Source organism: Ornithodoros turicata, chromosome 2 (assembly GCF_037126465.1).
Source record: "Ornithodoros turicata isolate Travis chromosome 2, ASM3712646v1, whole genome shotgun sequence".
In the NCBI taxonomy this organism is placed as follows: domain Eukaryota; kingdom Metazoa; phylum Arthropoda; class Arachnida; order Ixodida; family Argasidae; genus Ornithodoros; species Ornithodoros turicata.
The window spans coordinates 84,144,542-84,170,982 of record NC_088202.1 but is presented as its reverse complement, the minus strand read 5'-3'; the positions used below and the strand labels follow the sequence as shown (position 1 = coordinate 84,170,982).

Sequence of the window (26,441 nt, the reverse complement as noted above, 5' to 3'; positions counted from 1 at the left end):
AGAGAGAACTAAGAAGGAAAGCTAAGGATCAGTGAGTTATAACCTAGCAATATTATAGCCGTCCCTCAATATGACGACATTAACACGTAGCAAGGAGTATGTGCAGCTGCGATTGCGTCATTCCTCAGTTGTCGTTGTTGTCTTACTTCTGTTCATATTTTATGCTTTCGTGAGCCAAATTCGCAAGCATATGCATGAGGATGATCTCAGACGAATTTTCCGAACAGTGAATTTCCAGACAACGTCTCGAGATGCGTGGAGATGAAGAAAGTAAATAATAACGAGTAGTATAAGTAGACTTGGAACACCGCCCTGATTCTGTTTGAGGTGCGCCTTCACGTGCTTGAGCTGTCATTACACACCTGCCATTTTAAGGTCGCAATCTTCTCTTAAAGCCGATTATGTTTCTTATTGCCCACCGTACCTCACTCCCAGCTCCTGAGGAGAAGAGAATCCTTGAGGCGGAAGAATATGGTAGAGGTGAACGCGAGTAAGCAAATTCGTATCCGCAGCCGGCACTGCACCCGTAGATGTGCCACCCGGACCTGCGGCGTGCGATGCGGATACATCCGCACTTTATCCGCAGTCTGCAGCGAAACTGAATTTGTACCCCCAACACTGCGCCGGTACCTGCATTCCCGCTCATCTGGCACTCAAATTGACATCAGTTTCGTTAACGCAATACGTCGGCTTGCCTTGCAGCATGTAAACTGCGATTGAAGTTGAACATGGGGCGCTTCATATGTAGTACGTTGCTTATCTTCTATATTGGAACTGTTGTTCAAGGTCGAGTTCGTGCGTTGTACTTTTGGATATTTTCTTCAGTGTATAACAGAGTACACATCATTGCTGTATATGAGAACTTACGTGTGTCGTCCTTTTGTGTCCGTGTCTCTCGGTCTTCTTCATGGGTACACATTACACTTTTCTAGTCAATTATGGTAACCGACTGATACTAAAAGAATGCGAAGGAGAGGTTTCATGTCTTTTTTTTTTTTTTTTCACATATGCTTGTATGCCGCGTGTCCCTTAATCCTATTTACACTGGGATATCTGGAGTTCTCACACAGCCTAGTTGAACAGGTTGTCGGAATGGCAAACAGGCTAGTTTTTTGATCGAGTATACCCAGGGCCACGCAACGTTCGACAAGTATGTAAGTATGAAAGTGACTGACATGGTAGCAGCTAGTGCGACCTTGTGATGATATTGTGAGATAATACAGTAAGTATCCCGACAGAGTCGAGTGGAAAAGAATGAGAGGAATTCCCACGAGCGTGTGCCGTTTCGTTTCATTATTCCGTGTCGAATTTGTCAGCTATTTAGTGAAAACTATAGGTGCTCCGGTCAAAGGTTCAGTGGCCATTGGTTACGTAAAAAAAAAAAAAAAAAAAACTCGTTCAGAAAACTAGTATGAAAAGTAGTGAAAATATGACAATCGATCAGTCAGTTAGAAAGAGCGTGATGAAAGGTGCGGGTAATACACGCACTATCTGCTGTTGCATTGCATGAACGTTCACAAAAATGGCAGGAATGCAGGCTATCTGGTGGAAACTCCATACTATAAAATACCTGAGCGTGGGCGCTCGTACTCTGCCGGCAACCGCGCGTATACCCGCACCCGCCTTTACCCCCAGGAATATTTTAGCGAGACGTTATATTCCTGAGAGTCTGTTTGTCGTCTTGCCGAAGATGTCGTTTCATTGCATTATCGCGTTTCGTGCGAGCTTATCAGGCTTGCCTAGCGAACATCGAATTTGAATATTAGGTGATGTAAGTATCCAAGAATATGCCTTCCCATCAGTGATTGATGTTCGTCTCCACCCTGTTCACCAAGAAACACAAATACCACAAAGTTCTCCAAAAGTCCCATACTACGCGGTTCGTGGAAACATGACTGATTCGAGGGGGGGGGGGGGATATATTGGGATATATTTATTGAACACACACAAAAAAGGGGGAAAGGTCAGTCACACGGGACGTCGGCATGCCATTCCTCAAAGAAAAAGAAAAAGAAGTAAAAGAAGTTTAAAATAAATCTGGTTGGGTGACGCATGTCTTATGTGGCTGATAATTTCCTGAAATGAAAGTACGAAAGAGGGTGGACAGAGTGGAAAAGCAAAGCACATTTAGCATCTGGGACAAATAATTACAACTGCAGTTGCAGTTTTTGCACCTGAGATGCGTTTCCTGTGCAGTATCACATACTATTACAGTATTTCTCTATTGCCTGTAATTGGTTTTCAACGGTACGGTAATCTTCGCACATAATAAAGTATAGCCTCCACTGATGAATGCTCGTAGCGCAAATAACGCGAGCTATTTGGCTATTTGGGGCTTGGGCAACTCGGCAAACACCGAAGAACGCCCTTGCTAAACTTGATAACCGATCTTTTAGTGTTGAAAAAGTACTGGGAAGCTGGCCAAAGCAGCACCAACAACCTGCGCTGTGTGCCTTGGCGAACTACCTCAAGGACATACGTGATGAAGTAATCTTTTAAATCACTCTATGTCTTCACACATCGAGCGTCATGGAGGACATGTACACAATACTGGCCTAAAGGGGGCATTTAAAATAAGATACTAAATATTCCACGAAAAAAGTATTTAAAATAGAGTACAAAATACCAAAACTGAAACAATTTGAGTAGAGTATTAAACACTTTAAGAAGTATTTAAGACACTCTTTAAAGTATTTCAGTATTAGTAGTAAGTGAAACGTGTATTCTGAAAGTGGCCATACAAATGAAAGGAATAAACTTCATCCGGGTACCTTTTATTTGCAAGGTCTTGGTGTCAAGTAATGTTTGGTGTACTCAAGTACACTTTGGTGATATGTTATCACCCAAGACCTCGTAATCCCTCCTGTCTGTCAGCTCGGGTATTTCAACTTCTGGCGTGTGTTCATTGTTGTTTTGACCAAGAAAATAAATGGGGGGGTTTCTATTGTACCTAATCCCCTGGGGATTCACCTGGCAATATGAATAGGAACCGTTTTCTGACGAAGGTGTCGGGCTATTGACAAGCAAAGCCAGGCGTGAGACCAGGAGGATATTATACAGGAGGATAAATGACAGATGTGCGAATTCCCAAAATAACAAAGAAAAAGGGGGTTAAGTTCCAATGTGCTAAAAATCTGGACACGACGGGTAAATATGCTGGGTATGGCTTGACGAGGAAAGAAAGTACCTTGGGTACTGAATAGCAAATACTGAAAAAAGTATTTTACATACTGTAAAAGTACTTGTCGCAAAAAGTATTGAGTAGCGTACTAAAATAGCGGTAAACGTATTTAAAATGCTGTATTATGAGTACGTACTCAGGATACGTACAAGTCTGGTCATGGAGCAGCTGGTCGCACCAGTGTGACCTACGTTTCCATTTTTTGTTGTTGTCTTCCTACTTCTAATCTAATCTAATACGCATGTACTACGCAGAGCCAAGGGCGAACAGCCTGGCACATAGAAAGAAAAAAAGCCTTACGGATATGCTTCAGTTTATGACATTTGCACAAAAGACACAGCTGACTGATTTTCCAGACGCGCAACTCCGTTCCAACCGGCAGCCACCTGTTGCTCCCGTCAGAAGAGCTAAACCAAGTTCATGAGAAATGCAAAGACGAAATATCGCATCTGATGACTTTTACAGACATGTCTGCACGTGGTATGACTTCAGCATCAAGAGTGAGTGAGCAAAGTGATTCCGAAATGTGCGGGTAGCTTATATTTATAGGGAGGAAAAAAGGAAGAATTGTCGCTCCACAGAGTGACTCCAATAAATGGCGTCTAAAAGCGACGACTGTCGCACTGCAGCACCAGTCAAACTTTATGGTGGGTATTATGCGCAATAGTCGAAATGGGCTTCATCGAAAGTGTGAGATGACATTTACAGGTGACAGCGTCTCTCTCTGCACGAAAAACGCTAAACAGAAGAGCGATCATGGAACTAGTCAAATATAGGGAGTCAATTCGTCAAACACCTGGTTGTGTGTTTTCGCTTACTTTCCTTTTGTCGCCGATGCCAAGACCGTGGGGAATGCATATGGGCCACCCACTGGCGTAGCCAGAAAAGTATTACGGGAGGGGTTTTATGGGGACTTTAGATGGGGGGGGGGAGGACCCTCGTTTTCCTCCCTCAAACGTACTGCCGAAAGTACGGTTTCGGAAAGGGGCCTGAACCCCCCTCCCTCTCCTGGCTACGTCACTTTATCCCCCTCTAAAACTTTTTTCCTCCCATGAAGCCGAATCCATCAGGGTACGATCTTCAGAAAAGGAGAGAGGAGGAAGCTAGAGAGATGCGCGGTCCCTTAACCCACCTGCAAAATGTATTGTGTCTCTGCATTGTATAGCATTGCATTCTGCATCTGAGTTTTTCTCTTTTTTTTACAAGTAAGTTACGCAATACACTCTCTGGCATTGCGGATTTAGTACGGATTTGTCTTTCAGTTGTCACGACTAGGCAATCATTCACTTTCTTTTCCCGTTTCCAGTTTCTCAGCCACGTTATTTATTTATTTATTTTCATGGCCGGGTAAAGATGCGTGTGAGCGCGAAGCACATGCGTGTTGACGTTGACGTTGAAGTGAATAGCCGCGTTTACATGAACTCGACAGAGCGGATCAAGTTGACGGTCGGGTCGAGTTCAACTCGACTCGACAGTCAGCTTGATCCGCTCTGTCAAGTTCATGTAAACGCGGCTATTCACTTCAATGTCAACACGCATGTGCTTCGCGCTCACACGCATCTTTACCAGGCCCTGAAAAAAAAATATATATATAAATAAAAAAACGTGGCCGACAAACTGGAAACGGGAAAAGAGAGTGAATGATTGCCTAGTCGTGACAACTGAAAGACAAATCCGTACGGAATCCGCCATCCCAGAGAGTGTATTGCGTAATGTACTTGTAAAACAAGAGAAAAACTTATATGCAGATTGCAATGCTATACAATGCAGAGACACAATACATTTTGCAAGTAGGTTAAGGGACCGTGCATCTCTCTGGCTTCCTCCTCTCTCCGTTTCTGAAGATCGTGCCCTGATGGATTGGGCTCCATGGGAGGAAAAAAGTTGAAAAGGAAAAGAAGGAAAAAAAGACGCTGTTTACATGAACTCGCTCCAACGGGAGACGATCGCAGCGACGAAGTGCGTCGATTCGAGCTGTCAACCCAATGAGAGAGTCTTCCGGTTCCTGTTTCTGGTCCCGAATGATACCGCCTGCGTAGAGCGATGGCGTTACTCGATCCCACAGTTCTTCGCGTCCGACCAACTCGACCCGACCACGTTGACATGCACTTCGCCTGTAGAGTCCAACGCGTCAACGCACCCCTTGCTGTCGGGTTGACCCAACCACACACGACGCAGAGTCAACTGGACCCGACAGCGTTTACATGAGCGAGTTAACTCAACAGTTCAACTCAACCCGCTCCTGTCGAGTTCATGTAAACGTGGCTATCATTTCATCTTCCGTTGCCATATTGGTAGAGGAACGTGAGGCACACTGAAGCATGGGGCAGAGTGTTAAATTGACGATATCTGCCTCATTCGGGAACTAATGTATCTTCGACTGGCGGTACTAATGCCCTACGCCAGAGCGCTCCGTGCAGTAGGAAGAAATAAGATGGAAGAAAGAAACAACTGCTGGAGTTGTTGTCATAGCGCTCCGTTTTGACCGGTCGAAGATAGAGAGAGCGCTCTAGAGGGATCGGTGGCTGCCAGACGAAGATGCCATTCCGAAAGCGAAACTGTAGCCAAATAGTATTGGAGGACGTATTTCGACTAGGAAAAAAAAAGAAGACATTTCTTTGTGGTATGCAACAAGAGTGACATGAATCCTACGCGTTACGACTGTAGCAGATGAAAGAGGAATCACTCAAAATTAGAACAAAAAGATGGCATGCTGTTTGCTCGCACTCGGCCACGTGCAGGATGCGCATCTCAATAGCTGTGTGATGGCACGGTCTGCTACAGGGGGGTGAGTAGTACGGCTTCTACATCAAGTCAGGTTCTCATAGGAGAGAATGTCGCGTGGGAGTACGAAGTTCGTCTTCCGAGGCACAGCAAGAAAAGGCCTAATTCGTATGTCGATCCCGACGTTCCTGATATGGCACTTCTAAATGGGAGCGATATTGTTGACTTCTTGCCTATCCCACGGTGCGCTCCCGCCAGCAGGTGTCTCGAGCCCTACTACACGTTCGAAATTGACTTTCCATCAATTAATTCGTTGTACGTATGCTCCTGGTATCGTACTCCCACACTGGTTGTAATAATCTGTCCGAGCATGGGGCACACAGTTACAAGAGTTAGCTGTCCATATATTCGCAATTTGTCCTAGTATGTCTTTAAAAATAACGTTTGTTTTGTATAGCCAGTATAAAACAAGATTTGTTCTAGCCAGTGGAGTTAAAAATGCGAAGTTTTCTTTCCTGTACAAAAATACAAAAAATCGACAAGCTTTTCCGTCTCACTGTGCCTCACGTTCCCCTATGCCTGTGCGAGTATGATTGCGGGAGCGGGGCTTCTTCGTTCCATTTAATGACTTCGGCTTTAGAATGTGCCATAGAGGAGAGATCATTGACGATGTTTTTGTCTCCAGTAGAGACGCATTTTTGTTCCCGTATGTGTCCCAATTCGCCTTGAGGTCGAACCGTGTCGCCACCATGCGAATGCTACGTCAACTGCCCCTAGTGGGAATTCGCGGCTTGAGCTAGTGCTTTCGCTGTGGTCATCGTGCTCGAAAACGTGCTTGGTAGGCTCAGTTTCTGGACATTTGAGCTTTTCAGATCGCTTCAAAATGAGTGAAAATGACTTAGTGGAGAACTTTTTTAAATGTAGTTCCCTGCACCAGCCTTGTTAGCAGGGAAGAAAACTGCAGAACGTGCGTATGTTCCAGTATGCGGATTCCTCTCGGCCGCAGCAGTTTTCGTCAAGTTTCACACCTTATCAGTGTTCTAAGTAGCGCATTTAAACACATCCGCAATATATGAGGCACTGACAACGGCATTTCATCCCGAAACACTGCGATACCCGCGTAGAAAAGCCTGCGTTTGCTGCGTCGGATCATGCCGTATCCCCACTAGATCTCGGCCGCTGCGCCACCTAGAGTTCGGTCTCGAGGCGAATAGGCTTGTTAAAAGAACGTCTGCTTGCGTGCACATGCTATTCGGTATCCGCTGTTGTGGCCGCAGGAAGCGAACTCCCATGGGATTCCCTTACAGTGATTTATCCAGACCCGTGCACTCTTATGTGTTGCGTACTAGTTCACTGTCGTTCAGAAGTTTTTAAATTAAAAGCATGTGTCAGTGTCCAATAGATGAAATATCATTGAGTATCAGCAGCATTAATTATGTTATTATGTAGTTTCTTAAAAGCGCCGCTACGAACTAAATATCGTGTCTTCAGAATCGCACTGAATTTTCCTCGTTGCAATCTACGTGTCTGATATTGTATTCTCCCAAAATATTATTTCTCTCTCTGTGTCTGTGTAGTATTCCAATGGGGCGCGAGGAGTGGAGACGTGCGCTGTTTCTCGGAGACAGACGAGAGAGCACTACCGGTGATGTAACCTATACTCTTCAATCATCCGAAATTATGAAGCTGTGCGGAATCTTCCGAAAATTCGTAATATTTATTGACGGCATATTTTATATATACGTATCTTTATATTCGATATAATATTATATACATATATATATATATTTATTTATTTATTTACATACGTTGAGGACCCCCAAGGGGGTATTACACAACGGAGGGGCAAGGAAAAAGGCAAGGAAACAAAGCATGTAAAAAAACAAAACAACAAAAACAAACAGACAAATAGCAAAAATATTGCAACAGATGTACAACCAATATAAAACAATAGATTTGCAGTGCTCACTAGAAATGACATTGGATGAATGCAAAAGGAAAAGACGGTCGAGGTGAGAAAATAAAAGAAAAGAGGTGGCGGAAAGTGACGCTGGAGAGATCATGAGATGTAGGCTATGTTTTGTAGTGTTGGGTGATGGCAGCCTTAAAGTGGGCGGGGTCTTGCATAAAAACGATCGACTCTGGCAAGTTATTCCAGTCCCGAATTGTTTTAGGAATGAAGGAGTACATGAAAGAATTAGTATGACATTGTGGGGTTCTAATCTTGTGAGCGTGGTCGTGACGTGAAGAGATGTATTCCGCAGGGGGGAGAAGACGATCACGAGTGTTTCTGTTATAGAATAGCTTATGGAAAAGACACAGACGGGAGACCTTTCGTCTGAATGTGAGATGGTCCATGCCAAGGTCTTCTTTTAGTCCCGAGACGCTACAATCCGATGAATAATTGGAGGTGATGAAGCGTGCGGCCCTGTTCTGGACTGATTCCAGGGCATGTATCAAATATTCCTGGTGTGGATCCCAAACAGCAGAGGCGTATTCTAATTTGGGTAATACGAATGCTCGATAAGATAGGAGTTTGATGTGAGGCGGAGCAAGTGCAAGATGGCGGCGAAGATATCCCAGGGTCCTGTTTGCCTCAGACACAATCTTATCAATATGCAGGGACCAACGCATTGTTGAATCTAAGTGAAGGCCTAAGTATTTATACGTGGGAACGCATAACAGCTGGGAGCCCTGTAGCTGATAAGATGAAGAGACATGTGAAGAGGAACGTGAGAAGGACATGACCTTGCACTTAGTGATGTTGAGAGACATAGACCAAGTGTTACACCAACGGGACACCGCGAGCAGATCCCCCTGAAGATGATCATGGTCTGCACTGGACGCCACCTTCCTATATAAAACACAGTCATCCGCAAAAAGTCGAACGGTACTACTGAGACACTGGGGTAAGTCATTTATATAAATAAGAAACAATAAAGGGCCAAGAACGGATCCCTGAGGTACACCTGATGTTACGGAAGTGAAGTTCGATAGAGTGTTGTTAGTGAAAACGGCCTGTTTCCGGTCTGTCAAGAAGGCTCTTATCCAGGAGAAAACAAAGGGGTCGAGGTTTAGTGTTGAGGGCTTAGCCAGGAGACTTAAATGAGGCACAGTGTCGAATGCTTTTGAAAAGTCAAGGAAGATGACGTCCATGCGTTCCCTTGAATTGAGACAACTTTGGATGTCATGTACGAACTCAACTAGCTGCGTCTCGCATGAGTAGCCCTTCCTAAATCCATGTTGGAACTCGTAGAAGTAGTTAATTGAAGTGAGATGCCGGGCGATGTTCGAGTATATGATATGTTCCATCAACTTACAGGGAATGCTAGTTAACGAGATAGGCCTGTAGTTCGAGGGGGTGAAGGTATCACCACTTTTGAATATAGGGATAACCTTGGCGACGCGCCAATCGTTCGGAAACTGACCGGTTAGAAGGGACTGATTGAAGATGAGAGACAAAATCCGACTAGATGTTGGTGACGTATTCTTGAGTACTTTGGGGCTAATGTTGTCCAAACCGGGTGATGATGAAGAACGGGTACAGTCGATAAGCTTGGCAACACCAAGATGGTCAATGGTGATACTGGGCATGATAACAGTGTCTAGCATGTGTAAACCTGAGGCATCAAAAGTTCTCTCAGTAACAAACACAGAAGAAAAATAATTGTTTAATAATGCGGCACTATGCTCTAAGGGCAACACGTCACCAGAGCTACCTCTTAATTGTATATGTGAGTCAGTACTTGGGTTGATAATTTTCCAGAATTTTCTAGGGTTACTGTTTAGGAGAGAAGGTAAGATCACGCTGAAAAACGTGCGCTTCGCATTTTTAACGGCAAGGGTATACTCTTTTGCGGCTACCCTGTACGTTTCCCAGGCAGAGTCACTTTTGCGGGTATTCGCTTTGCGGTACGCCCGCTTCTTTTTGTTGGCCAAGCGATTCAACGAGCGGTCGTACCAGGTGTCACGGGCTCAGGGATCGTGCGTGATATCCCCCAGCTCCGAGATCGATGAAGGTATTCGAACTCAGCGGGTAGGGTGGAGATTGGCCAGTCGATGAACAAGAGGACGAGGACACATTGCTTTCGTAACCAGTAACAACAATTTACTCGTTCGCAAAAGACATAACATCAATCAAAGTAGCACACGACAGGAACAGCTCAAGTATCAATCCCGACACATAAATGAGACATATACTGCACCCCACTGATGCTATGCGGCCTAACGCGAAATGCGCACCGATTGCCCAACTACTGTCTAAAATAGTTCCGCAAAGTTCGTACAATGAAAAGCAAAGTTCAAACACAACTTATCTCTGAGGCGGACGATACTTGGAGGCGGTCGGCTTCGTTGCAGTCGATACTGTCGGGCGGCCCTCTGGATCACGTCGGATGCTTTCCTTCTTCCTGGTCACGCTCACACACAAAACTAATTCTCACAAAATGTCGCAGCTTCCTGCGATGTCTTCAAAACCCCGGGTTGCACCACTTCTGTCGCAGCTCACTGCGATGTCTTCAAAATTCTGGGTTGCACCACTTCTGTCGCAGCTCCCTGCGATGTCTTCAAAACTCTGCCGTCACTCAGATCTTCGCCGATCCGCTCCTTCCGCACCTCCAATTATCTCCGGCGGCAAAACCGCCGCTATCTCGTTACGACTTTCACTATCCGCTGACCATGGGACGACAACCTACTTTCGGCCGGTCGCTCCTTTTTAATCCCTCGGCAGACGGGGCACCCTCAGGCGCTTCCACGAAACGAACCCATTCTTCCCTACGAAAAAGGGTCACCACGAGTGCCACATTCTCGGAATCTATGCCGAAGTCCCTTTTGGTTACGTGAGAACCACGACGTTCTCACGGCTGTACTGCTATTCTGGTCCTCGTGATGGACACGTGCTCTCTTTGTGGCTGACCACGAGTCTTGCATGTGGTGGTCATGGAAAATTACTTGGGCGCATCTGCCTGTGCGTAATGACTGAAAATTTGTCGCCCTGTGACACGACTCCCCCCTTCAAGAATATTATACAATAATATTCAACACCTTCACAGGTGCAGACAAATCAAACTAATGGTATCATACACTTCAACGCCTCAACAGAATGGAAATGAGACTACGAAACAATTACAAAAACATCACATTCGAGAGTTATAACACAGGGTCATGTGATAGCACAACATTCTCACTACACCAATTGTATATACAAACGCAAGCCACAAGTATACACAACTATACAACGCAAGTGTACACAACAATAAGGGATAATCACTACAAATATGCGGAAACACAAGAAACTAAAGTACAGTATTCATTTCGAGGCACTTATAGTTCAATATATACAGTCCGTTGACCCCTTACGAGTCAATACATCCGACTTAAATAGTCTGCGCCGACATTCTCCCTTCCCTTTACATATTCCACACGGAAATCATATTCCTGTAGCTGCAAACTCCAACGCATCACGCGTGCGTTTGTGTGTCGGCTTCGGTTGATGTGGAGAAGGGGCTGATGGTCCGTTTGCAGGACGAATGGCTTCCCGTAGAGGTACGGGTGGAACCGATGAATTCCCCAAATAAGAGCGAGTCCTTCCCTCTCAATGGTGGCGTACGCTGCTTCTCGGGCCAACAACCTCCGGCTAGCATATGCTACAGGATGCAACACGCCCTCATACTCTTGCAGTAGCACAGCCCCGAGACTCTTTTCCGAGGCGTCAGTTCGCAGTACAAAGTCCTTGTCTAGATCAGGCAGCCGTAAAATCGGAGCTTCTGTCAACCTTCGCTTCAAGTCATTGAAGGCTTCCTCGTGTGCCTCCTCCCATACCACGGTGTTGCTTCCTCCCTTTTTCGTCAGGCTTGTTAGCGGCGCAGCTACCTCTGCGTAGTGCGGTATGAAATCCCTGTAGTATCCGGTTAGTCCCAAGAATGATCTAACCTGCTTCTTCGTGACTGGTCGCTTTGCTTTTTGGATTTTCTCGACTAACTGTGCGACTGGAGACACTTTCCCTTTCCCAATCTTATGGCCCAGGAAATTTACTTCGTCGTGGCCTATCTCGCATTTCGTTGGCCGCACTGTAAGTCCTGCATCGCGGATCCTCTCGAACACTTGTTTAAGTGTCGCCATATGCTCGCTCCACGTGTCACTTGCCACCAAAACGTCATCATAGTAGTGACGGACGTCTGGCAGGTCGTCGAAGAGCTTTCGCATCACCTTTGTGAAAACTGCTGGAGCGGTCTTTAGACCAAATGGCATATACCGGAATTGGTACAGGCCGGATTCCGTCGCAAAGGCAGTCTTCGCCCTAGACTCTCTTTCTAAAGGTATCTGCCAGTAGCCCTTACTGAAGTCCAGTTTGGTGAAAAACTTCTTCTCCCCGATGTCTGCAAACATATGGTCAGCCCTTGGGATTGGTTCCGCATCTGCTTTCAGCACCTCATTTAACCTACGGAAGTCAACACAGAGCCTATGCGTGTTATCCGGCTTCCGCACTACCAATACAGGGGAGTTGTATGGCGAACTTGACTTTTCTATGATGCCCAGGCCCAACATCTTCTGGATCTCGTCTTCTACAGTGTTTCGCACTGCGAACGGTAGCGGATACTGCCTTGTGTGTACCGGTTTCGCCGTAGACAACTCCAACCGACATGTTTCCAAATCTGTACTACCCGGCACGTCCGACATTATCGTGCTGAACTGTCGTACCAGTTCACTTGCTTCGCTGCGTTGTCGATCATTCAACCTTCCTGCCAAAACAATGTCGTTGTGGTCTTCTTTCTTCTCCAAGCTGAGCATCGGTACTGTCTCGTCCCTTTCATTTTCTTCTATCGACACGACGCTGCACACTTTTGTCTGTCCTCCCTCTGCTTCTTCTCTCTCCTCGTACCGCTTGAGGAGGTTGGCGTGGAACACCTTCGTTGTGTGACCTAGATCCACGATGTAGTCGACCTCTCCTTTCCTCCCGACGATAGGGAAGGGCCCCTTCCAGTGCATCAAAAGTTTGTTGCTGTCTGTGGGGAGAAGGATTAGAGCCTTTTGTCCTACTTCGAGTCGTCTCTGGCGGGCCTTCTTATTGTATTGCTGCCGGTATCTTGCCCCCGCTCGCTCCAGCTCCTCGTGCGCTAGCTTGCATGTTTCCTCAAGTTTGTTCCGCAGTTGGAATACATGCTCGTACGTGGTCTTCACGTCACTTTCGATGTCCTCGTTGGTCCACCATTCACGCAGCACTGAGAGCGGTCCTCTCACATGGCGTCCGTAGAGGAGTTCGAATGGCGAGAAGCCAAGGCTCGCTTGGGGAACCTCACGGTACGCGAATAACAGCGGCGACAGGTACCGGTCCCAATCTCTCGGTCGCTCCTCGCACATGCGCTTCAACATGATCTTGATGGTCCCATTAAATTTTTCAACAAGTCCGTTGCCCATCGGGTGGTACGGAGAGCTGTGAAGTTGCTTCAGGGACAGCAGGCGACTTACTTCCCGCATGGCATCCGACACAAAAGCGGGTCCCCGATCGCTCAAGATTTCCCTCGGGATCCCCGTCCGGGTGAACATTTCTACAAGGCCTTCTGCTACCCTTTCCGTTGTGATGCTAGGTAGGGCCACGGCATCCGGGTAGCGTGTCGCATAATCGACCATCGTGAGGATGTATTGGTTCCCCTTCGCGGTGGCTGGCGAGATTGGTCCAACGATGTCGACGGCAACGCGCTGGAATGGCGTCTCGATCGTTGGCATCTTTCCGAGAGGTACCTTGGCCACCTTTCCTTTTGGGGTTGTCCGTTGACACTGGTCGCAGGATTTGACAAATCGCTTGACATCCGCTTGTACGCCTGGCCAGAAGAATTCCGTTAGGACCCTGTCCGTAGTCTTTTGCACACCCTGATGCCCTGACATAATGCCGTCATGTGCCAGCTTCAATACTGCTTCTCTGAACGTCTTTGGCACGATCATCTGCAGAAATTCTTTTCCAGCTCCCATTCGGTACAACCGGCACAAAATACCCTCCTTTACGACGAACTCGTAACTGTTGTTTTCATTGCGGCATTGAAGTCTCTGTCCGACTCGGTCAAAACAGCACTTCAAAGTGACATCCTCTTGCTGCTCCTTCGCAATTTCTCCGGGCTGCGCTGGCCATTCGTGTATTTCCGGTACTCGGAGTGATGCCCGTTCTCTCCTCCCTTGAGTCTTTTCCTTGGCCTGTCTCCTCGTCTCCACTGCGGCACTCAGTTCCTCTGTCTCTGCATCCTTCACGAGTTGCGTCTGCAGCCTCTCGGCATCTGTCGCTTCACATGATTCCCAATTGGGGTCTGGGTCGCTTGGTTCTCGGGCTCCGGGCACGTTTCCTAGGATCACGTCGTAGAGGGGGTTTTCCATGCACTTGGCCGTCAGGATCCCGCTGAAAAACGGCGTCTTCACAGATATCCTCGCCTCTGGAAGGTTTCTTACAGTCCCGTCCACCAAGTACACTTGACCTACTTCTCCCGTCATGTCTTCCTCCTTGACGAGCATCTTTCTGACGATAACTGTATTGCTTCCCGTGTCGCGCAGCACTGTCACGCGATGTTCTCCCAATTTTCCCGTGACCACTGGCATACCCTCGACCTGGAGCAAAGTCTTTGGCGAGACGAAGGCGTTCACCACTGGCAGCTTCACTCCATTTTTCAATTCGATGTATCCTTCACTGATGCAGTCGTCTGCGGAGTTACGTTTCTCCGTCCTCGGGGCTACGATGCACGATGCCTGGGGCTTGGCCGGTGCTTTTTCCCAACACTGTCTTGCGGTGTGCCCTGCTTTACCACACGTGTAGCACGTTACACCCACATGTCTTCCTTGTCGCGATCTGCATTCTGAGGCCACATGCCCTATCTTGTTACACAAATAACAACGTCTTGGGTTACGGTTTTCTTCTCTGTCCCGTACTTGCTTTACGTTTGTCGTTCGTTTTGTTTCTCCTACTACTTCCACTTCTTCGTTCTTGTTTTTCCCAAGACTGCTCTGACATTGGGCTTCCAAGTAGCGATCCGCTAGTGCAGCTAAGTCGGTCAGCGATTCAGTTTTTCGTTCCCGCAGGAACACGGCAAGCTTAGGCTGGCAACCCTTAATGAATTGTTCGGTCAGGAGCAAATTTCGTAGGTTCACGTAATCATGCTTCGTTTCGGAGAGGTCTACCCAGCGGTCGAAGAGGTTGCTCAGTCGTGCTGCAAACTGCGTGCCTGTTTCTCCCTCCATAGGCTTCCCGCTTCGGAATTTCTCTCTGAACCCCTCCGCTGTGAGTCGGAACCGCTGAAGGAGCGCGAGCTTCACTTTATCATAATCGGCGGAATCTTCTGGGGTCAGCGTGGCAAACACACCTAAAGCATCTCCACTTAGGCACACGCTGAGCGCTGTAGCCCATTGTTCTTTTGCCCACCGTTGACCCGTCGCCAGTCGTTCGAAACGCAGCAAGTAGGCATCGAGATCATCTTTCTTTTCATCAAATGGCGCAAGCCACCTATGAGGACTTATGGGCAGCGTGCTGCTTACGTCGCGCGTAGCGCTCTGCGTTGATCCAGTTGCACCCTGGTTCTGTAGCTCTTGCAGTCTAATCTTAAGTTTTACTTCTTCTGCCCTAGCTTTCGCTGCTTCAGTTTCTCGAATTTGTTCTTGCTCTCTCGCATGCAGCTGTTCCTTCAATAGTTCTCTTTCTTGCGCTCGCCTTTCTCTCTGTTCCTTCTCAACCCATTCTTTCAACGCGGCACCCTGAAGGCCTAATTCCTTCCCAATCGCTACTAGCTCGGGCAAATCCATGGCGTACACGTCTCAAACTTCGCAAAACTCGACCACAAGTTTACCGACGAAACCTTTTCTCCACCACTGTTCCTGAGTCCTGTCGCGGACGCCAGAAATATGTCACGGGGCTCAGGGATCGTGCGTGATATCCCCCAGCTCCGAGATCGATGAAGGTATTCGAACTCAGCGGGTAGGGTGGAGATTGGCCAGTCGATGAACAAGAGGACGAGGACACATTGCTTTCGTAACCAGTAACAACAACTTACTCGTTCGCAAAAGACATAACATCAATCAAAGTAGCACACGACAGGAACAGCTCAAGTATCAATCCCGACACATAAATGAGACATATACTGCACCCCACTGATGCTATGCGGCCTAACGCGAAATACGCACCGATTGCCCAACTACTGTCTAAAATAGTTCCGCAAAGTTCGTACAATGAAAAGCAAAGTTCAAACACAACTTATCTCTGAGGCGGACGATACTTGGAGGCGGTCGGCTTCGTTGCGGTCGATACTGTCGGGCGGCCCTCTGGATCACGTCGGATGCTTTCCTTCTTCCTGGTCACGCTCACACACAAAACTAATTCTCACAAAATGTCGCAGCTTCCTGCGATGTCTTCAAAACCCCGGGTTGCACCACTTCTGTCGCAGCTCACTGCGATGTCTTCAAAATTCTGGGTTGCACCACTTCTGTCGCAGCTCCCTGCGATGTCTTCAAAACTCTGCCGTCACTCAGATCTTCGCCGATCCGCTCCTTCCGCACCTCCAATTATCTCCGGCGGCAAAACCGCCGCTATCTCGTTACGACTTTCACTATCCGCTGACCATGGGACGACAACCTACTTTCGGCCGGTCGCTCCTTTTTAATCCCTCGGCAGACGGGGCACCCTCAGGCGCTTCCACGAAACGAACCCATTCTTCCCTACGAAAAAGGGTCACCACGAGTGCCACATTCTCGGAATCTATGCCGAAGTCCCTTTTGGTTACGTGAGAACCACGACGTTCTCACGGCTGTACTGCTATTCTGGTCCTCGTGATGGACACGTGCTCTCTTTGTGGCTGACCACGAGTCTTGCATGTGGTGGTCATGGAAAATTACTTGGGCGCATCTGCCTGTGCGTAATGACTGAAAATTTGTCGCCCTGTGACACCAGGGAGCATTCTGGGATGACCGTATTGTAATTTTGGGTATGTACTTCTCAGTTAGATTGCTAAGAGCAGCTTTGAAAGCACACCAATTATCCTCAACAGATCGCATCGGAGACAGGCAGACAAACTCATCGAAAAACGTACCTAGCTCTCTGTTTATGGCGTCATAATTCCCTTTGTTGTAGTCCACTATATCGAATTTAATATTCTTACGTTCAGTATAGGGTACTTTTATGGAGGTGTGTATGAATCTGTGGTCGCTGAGGCCATCAAAAATCACTACTGGAGAAAATAGCTCTGGCGATGTGGTAAGCACTAAATCAAGGATGCTCTGACAGGTTCCAGAAATTCGCGAAGGCGCGGTGACCAACTGTTGCAGACCAAATAACACGCATAGATCACAGAAATCGGAAGACAAAACCGCGGAGGCTTTTGGCTTATAGACGTCATTCCAGTCAATATCGGGGAAATTGAAGTCACCGAAAAGCACTATTTTGTGAGATGGAAAACTGCTTTTCACAAAGGCAAGGGCTTTATGAAGCTCAGCTACAAGACAAACATCATCAGGTGGGCGGTAACAAACTCCAATAAGGATCTTGTTGTGGGAGTGACCAAGTAAAGACCATACCATCTCAATGTTCTCGGGGACTTCAATGGGGCGAGATGGTATTTCATTTTTGATGCCAAGCAACACACCACCACCACGCCTTTCAACACGGTCATAACGATATACTCTAAAACCCGGCAGTATTTCAGCATCATGCACGTTAGGTGTTAACCATGTCTCGGTCAGAACAACAACAGCAGCTTCAGTTGTTCCTATAAGAGATAACAGGTCTTCACGCTTGGGTACAATGCTTCTAATATTTGAAGAAATAAGTGACAAACTATAGTGATGAGACAAGGAACTAGTGACATTCAGTGATTGCTAATCGCTAGTGGTTGCGGCTGAAACTGGGTTTGTTTCCCGAGATAGCAAGCTCCGTGGTTCGATATTTGGGACCTCTCGAACAAGCTGTGTTTCCTCGTATATATATATATATATATATATATATATATATATATAAACAGGAAAAATCAGAAGAAGACAAAGAGCTTACAGGAAAACAAAAAGGGGAGTTTATTAACACATATAGGGATAGGGGTCGACGTTTCGGCAGTCAGCGCTGCCTTCGACGGGACCAGTCCCGTCGTCCCAGTCCCATCAGTCCCGTCGAAGGCAGCGCTGACTGCCGAAACGTCGACCCCTATCCCTATATGTGTTAATAAACTCCCCTTTTTGTTTTCCTGTAAGCTCTTTGTCTTCTTCTGATTTTTCCTGCTTATTTCATTCTCGTGGTCAACCGCCCTCCTAAGCTTCTAATCTATATATATATATATATATGTCCTGACGAAGGCGGAGCCTCCGCCGCAACGTTGACTTCCCCCTTAACTTTCCACTAGTAAATAAATAACTCCCCCTTTTTCTACTTCCTACATCTTCGTTGTCTGCCTCATATTTTGTTAGTACCTATTTAATTTCGCGGTCGCCCGAACCCCTTTCTTCCAGCATATATATATATATATATATATATACATAGCTGAAATGAAAATTGAAACACAGACTACGAAGGTACGGGAAGTAAGAAAAAAGGGATAATTTATTTACATTTAAGATACTTGTAATGCTAAAAGGGTTGTCGACGTTTCGACAGTGACACTGTCTTCGTCAGGACTAAAGATGCGTAGCTGATTACACATTTCTTAAATAGGTTTGCTACATGACGTCATAATCGGTACGGGCACGGCACAGGCGTTTGTCACTGAGTGAGATTCGGGAATATTCCAGAAGGTCAAGTCCGGGTGGTGATGTCATTCGCCGTAGGTCACTGTCCGCTTTCGGGAAAATTCCGGGCAGGCTGAGTGCTGCTTCAAACTTTGCTGGCGGTCGTCAATGGGTCACGTTCGAGAATGTTGACTTGTGAGGTTCAAGTGTGATGTCATCGTCCTTGGGGGAGTGGCTTTGTCCAGGTTGGGCCACCCATCCAGCTGAAAAGGAATTGGAAAAAAGTGCCTTATCTACGAGGTTAGACTTCTAATTGTTGATAGCATGCCGGGGTCTTCGTTAATGGTCGATTGGAATTTGTAGATTAGGTAGGATTCGCGCTGCTCTCGGGAGCGGTCAGAGCTGAAGTTTGACTGGAGAATAAAGATTGATACATCGTTAATAGAATGTCCTGGCTGCTTGAAATGGCGGGAAACCGGAAGATTAGGTTTTTTGGTGACATCCGATCGGTGGTTGTTGAATCTGACTCTGAAAGAAGTTTTTGTCTGACCCACATATTGTGCTTGACATGCGTTTGGACATTGGATTGCATAGATGACGTTCGAGGAATTGCAATCTAGGTCCGCACTGATCTTGGCGGTAAAATTAGAGTTTGTACTTTTGACTTCCTGCGTGGTCTGCATTAGTTTGCAAATCTGACAACGTCGGCCATTACATGGGTGACAACCAATCGAAGGGTTTATCGTACTGTTTACTTTAGAGCGGACCAAGTTATCCTGCAGATTACGTGTACGTCTGTAAGCGACACGTGGTGGTTCGGGAAAAATTTCCTTAGTGCGTTCGGACTGGAGGAGGATACTATGGTGGCGATTAAGTATGCTGTTAATGTTTGGGATATTTCCGGTGAATGTTACAGTTAAGTTTGCCGAATTGGTTTTCGGGTTATTTTTCTTTTTTTCGAACAAGCTAATGTGATCTACTTTGCGAGCCCTGTTGAGAGCATCTTGCACCAGGTTCAGTGGATATTGACGATCAACGAAAGTTTGTTGCAGCTGTTCTAAATTTTTTTCCAGATCGCCATCATTTGAGCATATTTTCCTGTATCTAAGGGCTTGACTATAGGGGATGGCCAGTTTCGTGTGCCGCGGTAGGTAGCTTTGAAATGATAAGTATTGTTGAGAATCGGTTGGGGGGGGGGGGGCTTACGGAACAGATCAGTTGTTAAACCACCATTAGTGAATTTAACCTGAACATCTAGGAAGTTAACAATGGTGGCTGAATAAGAATGAGTGAAGTTAATGGGGGGGGGTGGAAGTTGTTGAAGTTGCGTATAAAATCTAACAGGCTGTCTTCCGAGTGTGGCCAGATCATAAATATGTCGTCCAGGTAACGTTTGTAGAGAGTAGGTTTTAGCTCGCACTGGCTCAAGAAATTTTCTTCCAAACTGCCCATGAATATATTTGCGTAAATGAATACAGTTACGCAAATATATTCATGGGCAGTTAGGAAGAAAATTTCTTGAGCCAGTGCGAGCTAAAACCTACTCTCTACCAGGGATGGGCATAAATACATTTTTTGAGTATTTAAATATAAATACAAAATACTTTGTTGACAGGGGTATTTAAATACTCTTCATAAATAGTTTTCAACATGAGTATTTAAATACAAAATATAAATACTGTATTTAAATACCGTAACTACTACCATAAATACTGTGAGGAAGATGTCATCTGGAATTATAGAAGTAATTATGATCATAAGGACAAATCAGCAAGAAAGAATAGCATTTATTTGTTAGATTATCATTGCGATTTTAATATTAGAAATTTCTTGAAGACTTCTTCTTTTAGGCATCTTCTGTTCGGCCGTACAATCAGATTCGCAAAGGAGAACAGCATCTCCACAGGTGCCGATGAACAAATACTTGTATTAAATTTGATGAAGATGCTTCGTAGAACAATGTAATCGGGTAGTCACGACCGTTGTCCGCAACAACAGTGAAAAACTCGCCATCTGAAATGGTTTGTCGCATGCGCATGCTAGCGCAAACACGGCATAATAGCGCCCCATACTCGCCCTTCTTCCCGAAAGGTCAAATGCAGGGCAACTTTAAGATATCAGTCAGTATATCCTGTATTTAAGAGTATTTATAAAGTATTTACAAGAATAAATACCCAAAATTGGTATTTAAATATAATTATAAATACATTTTTCAAATCTGTATTTAAATACAAAATATAAATACATGTATTTATATTTTAAATAGTATTTTAATTACAATGTATTTAAACACTGCCCATCCCTGCTCTCTACAAACGTTACCTGGACGACATATTTATGATCTGGCCACACTCGGAAGACAGACTGTTAGATTTTATACACAACTTCAACAACTTCCACCCCTCCATTAAGTTCACTCATTCTTATTCAGCCACCATTGTTAACTTCCTAGATGTTCAGGTTAAATTCACTAATGGTGGTTTAACAACTGATCTGTTCCGTAAGCCCCCCAACCGATTCTCAACAATACTTATCATTTCAAAGCTGCCATCCGCGGCACACGAAACTGGCCATCCCCTATAGTCAAGCCCTTAGATACAGGAAAATATGCTCAAATGATGGCGATCTGGAAAAAAATTTAGAACAGCTGCAACAAACTTTCGTTGATCGTCAATATCCACTGAACCTGGTGCAAGATGCTCTCAACAGGGCTCGCAAAGTAGATCGCATTAGCTTGTTCGAAAAAAAGAAAAATAACCCGAAAACCAATTCGGTAAACTTAACTGTAACATTCACCGGAAATATCCCAAACATTAACAGCATACTTAATCGCCACCATAGTATCCTCCTCCAGTCCGAACGCACTAAGGAAATTTTTCCCGAACCACCACGTGTCGCTTACAGACGTACACGTAATCTGCAGGATAACTTGGTCCGCTCTAAAGTAAACAGTACGATAAACCCTTCGATTGGTTGTCACCCATGTAATGGCCGACGTTGTCAGATTTGCAAACTAATGCAGACCACGCAGGAAGTCAAAAGTACAAACTCTAATTTTACCGCCAAGATCATTGCGGACCTAGATTGCAATTCCTCGAACGTCATCTATGCAATCCAATGTAACGCATGTCAAGCACAATATGCTGGTCAGACAAAAACTTCTTTCAGAGTCAGATTCAACAACCACCGATCGGATGTCACCAAAAAACCTAATCTTCCGGTTTCCCGCCATTTCAAGCAGCCAGGACATTCTATTAACGATGTATCAATCTTTATTCTCCAGTCAAACTTCAGCTCTGACCGCTCCCGAGAGCAGCGCGAATCCTACCTAATCTACAAATTCCAATCGACCATTAACGAAGACCCCGGCATGCTATCAACAATTAGAAGTCTAACCTCGTAGATAAGGCACTTTTTTCCAATTCCTTTTCAGCTGGTTGGGTGGCCCAACCTGGACAAAGCCACTCCCCCAAGGACGATGACATCACACTTGAACCTCACAAGTCAACATTCTCGAACGTGACCCATTGACGACCGCCAGCAAAGTTTGAAGCAGCACTCACCCTGCCCGGAATTTTCCCGAAAGCGGACAGTGACCTACGGCGAATGACATCACCACCCGGACTTGACCTTCTGGAATATTCCCGAATCTGACTCACTGACAAACGCCTGTGGCGTGCTCGTACCGATTATGACGTCATGTAGCAAACCTATTTAAGAAATGTGTAATCAGCTACGCATCTTTAGTCCTGACGAAGACAGTGCCACTGTCGAAACGTCGACAACCCTTTTAGCATTCCAAGTATCTTAAATGTAAATAAATTATCCCTTTTTTCTTACTTCCCGTACCTTTGTAGTCTGTGTTTCAATTTTCATTTCAGCTACATATATTCGCGGTCGTCCGAACCCCATTCACCAAGTATATGTATATATATATATATATATATATATAGGTCGAGGGAAGTACAAAAAATCAAACGGTCACGAAGTTTTACAGTTGTGGAAGGAAAAAGACGCGGACAACAGACTTTAGGGAAGTTAGGAACACTAGTTCATTTAATGGGCAGAAATTAAAAGTTAAATAAAAAAGCGTCGACGTTTCGACAGTGGCACTGTCTTCGTCAGCACAAATGTATCTTTTGTCCTGACGAAGACAGTGCTACTGTCGAAACGTCGACCCTTTTTTTTCATTTAACTTTTAATTTCTGCCCATTAAATGAACAAGTGTTCCTAACTTCCCTAAAGTCTGTTGTCCGCGTCTTTTTCCTTCCACAACTGTAAAACTTCGTGACCGTTTGATTTTTTGTACTTCCCTCGACCTATATATATATATATATATATATATATAGTTAGGAGGACATCAACAAACTCCTAAGGCAATGTCTTAATTAACTTTCAATAATGAACTTTTTCATTATAAAAGCTACGAAGTTGTCCTAATGAAAACATCCAGTCCCTTCGGTCACCTGATGCCGGAGCCGTTTTCAGAACCAAAATCGGTTCGATAGATTGTCAGCAAAAATTTGTGAAGGAACACCATTTTTTCTTTATTTTGTTCATTGGGCGCATCTTCGGAGACACGTCTTTCCTTCACCCCCAATGTGAGAGGGCGAAAGAGCACACTATCGGCTCTTGCATCCTGGAAGAAAATTAAAAGGAAACAGAGAATGCAACCCAAGATAAGGGCAGTTCCGATAGAGTCACACGATACATTTGTTTTTGTTTTGTTTCGGCAAGTTAAAGCTCATCTTCGATGCATGAGGCGATAGTGTGCTCTTTCACCCTCTTACGTTGGGGGTGAAGGAAAGATGTACGCGTCTCCGAAGATGCACAATGAAGAAAAAAGAAGGAAAAGGGTGTTCCTTCACTAATTTTTGCGGACGATCTATCGAACCGTTTTTTGTTCTGAAAACGGCTCCGGCATCAGGTGACTGAAGGTACCAGATGTTCCCATTGGGATAACTTCGTAGCTTTTATAAAAAAGTTAATTATTGAAACTTAATTAAGACATTGCCTTAGGAGTTTCCTAATGTCCTCCTAAGGAGTGCCCTTCAGAATATGCTATATTGCAATTGATTTTATCTCGGAAAAAGTGTTATATCTATTTTTTTAAACATATGTTCGGATCTAGTTGGGACACCCTGTATATATGTGTGTGTATATAAACTGCAGAAGATGAAAGATCAAACAGCCGCGACGTGGAATATGAGCGAAAGGGAAGGGGACACAGCGACGTTTTTGAGGTGTTAGTAGAATACAAAGAAGGTTTATGTTACATAATTAAAACATTATTTAGGAAATGGGGTACAAAAGAAGAGTCGACGTTTCGGAGGGAAGCTCCTCCTCCGCATTATATTATATTCGGTACAATATTATTTTTTACGTACTGTGTCCTTGAGCAAGGTTCATTTCTAATACGAAATAAAATATACAGGGCTTTCTTTTATACGAAAAAATATTTTGTTTTTAAAAAGCTATGGGAGCAGCATAGATTTCCTTTTTGCGTTTGAGTTATATGTCTACGCGGACACCCTCTCGAAAATGGTATGTGACTCCTAGAACATCAATTACTTAAATGCATTAATCAACTCTTAAGTTACGGGATATCGGGCAAAAGTGAGATAGCGGAATGGGAGACAATCCTAGTTGAAAAATCTATTCTATGTTCTAATAATCCTGAAACCAGGACGTACGTTGCAACATCGCCGAATTTTCCTGTGCAAATTAGCCGAAACCGCCTGGAGCAAGTCCGCAGGGAGGACAGTTCCAATTCCACGTGCTAGAAGGCCACTTGCTTTGGAGCGATGAAGATGGTTGAAGTAGGTGCTGATCTGCTGGCCCAATCGACCGCTCAGCGGCCCAGATCAGTCTCCGCGATGGCGAAGGTCCTACGTTCCCGAGGCACGCTGTTCCGGTTCATTTTCGTAGCGAAACTGAGTGATAGATATTTCAACATACGTGCTGGTTTCAGGATTTCTCAAAAATAGAATGTCTCTCAACGGGTATTGTCTCCAATCCTGCTTTCTCAATCCTGCACGAAAGTTCCTAAATATAGAGTTAATGCATGTATTCTAGGCAAAGGTCCATCTATAGCCGTTGTATACTCTCTTTGAAAGCATGTCCGCGTGGCCGTATTCATGCAGCTCTCATAGCCATAAAAAAAATGCGGATTAAAACCACACCCTGTATATAATTTGTTTAGCCCGTGGAGCATGACCTCGATTCACTCCAGAACTATACAGTATGGAGAGTATAGAGTATGGAGGGCGTGAGATATAAAACAGCTTTCTTGCCTGCATGCGCCTGTTCCGTTGAAGCACGTTCGTTATGCCTTTGCTAGTTGCCCACGCCCGGCCAGTAAATTCGATAACAGTTCAGGGTTTTCAAGCAATTTTGAAATACGTTTGAAAGGTCATCGCTTCTCCAGCGACAAATGCGTCCTGGAAGTATGCAAACGCAGCTGCGAAAATTCGCGATTCTGCAAATCCAGACAGACATTCGTACGACAAATAATCGCTGCCCCCTCCCCTTCCCCCCCCCCCAAAAAAAAAAAAAATCCGTAGTGGTTCATCTCTTCACCCTACATTTTTGAAAACGAGCAACATCGCTAGACAGAAAAGTCGGACGGACAGACGGGGAGGAGTTTTCAATACTTCAGATAACTGTCACCCGTAACGGAAAAGGTAGTGACAGCTGACACTGGTTGAGTGCACTCTTGTGGAAATTCTCACAGCTTGAACGTTCGCGCTCTTTCTTTTTTCATTTACTTCTGAGTTACTACAGAGCAGGAAAATAGGGGCAGCCAGTCGGACACTGTCACGATGAGAGGACGTTGCCCATGTTCATGTCCTTCAGTAGCATAATGTGAACATAACGACGGTACTTGTTCTGCGGCGCAGTCACTGAGCCCACATGGGTGAGCTTGGCCTCATTATGCGTTGCACGAATAATGTAAAACAAGAAGAGAGCAGCACATCCAACGACAGCCATAAAACACACACAAAAGAAAATACACAGAGGGCAAGTACACTCACGCTGCGCCAATCTACATCTGACGTGTTAAAACGCTATAGACCGGCACTTATGACCACTGCTGAACGGAGCGGAGCGTTCTCGAGCATGGCATTTTTAGTACCCTTGTTTGCTTGTCTTTCTTGAAGCCGGTGGAGGGGGGGGGGGGGCTTATGAGCATTAAACCTGTGACTCGTAAGTGGGCCATTTTGCCGCCTTCTTGTACAGTGTGTTTTCCATATTAACTCGCAGTTTTCCATCGAGAGACAACTGCAATTGTCAGAAACGTTAGTGGCTCAGCTCGAGGATTGTTTAACGCGGCTGGAAGCTCAGCGCACAGCGTACAAACGATAAATCTCACAGGCACTAATTGTTCGCTGGGCAGGTCGTACACTGCCGCCAAATTGCCTTGTCTTCCTTGCATTAGAAATCGGGAACACCGAGAACCTTATACCTATATGAGCTAGGGAAAAGCAAAAGGCGGTTTCCTCTACTGTCCCAGTTGTTCATCCTGAATAGCACTCGCGTAACGGCATTCAACTAGACGCTGCCCAGCGGAATTAACCCGCCACCGCACGGAAGACTACCATTATACGAGACGCCTGTCAATTTCCAATTCAGTCTTTGCGAAATATCACTTTGGGAAAAGGTGCTCGAGATTTCCAGTGTGCATTGAAAATGCGGTTCCCATATAGTTAAAAGGGTAATTTCCCACGGGGTGTAATAGATTCAAATCCTTACTGACAAATGAAGCCAGCAGTGATGGCCAGTAGTTAACTACATGTAGTTAAACTACTAGTTAAACTACCTGATTGTAGTTAAAAGTAGTTATCAACTACTTGCAGAA

The 26,441-nt window shown here is 45.5% G+C and overlaps 1 protein-coding gene across 1 annotated transcript in view; it reads left to right on the top strand.

The window, feature by feature from the left end:
• LOC135384836 (uncharacterized) overlaps nt 1–26,441 on the top strand; it is a 105,307-nt gene that overhangs the window by 4,037 nt on the left and 74,829 nt on the right. The gene's annotated exons all lie outside the window — the stretch shown is intronic.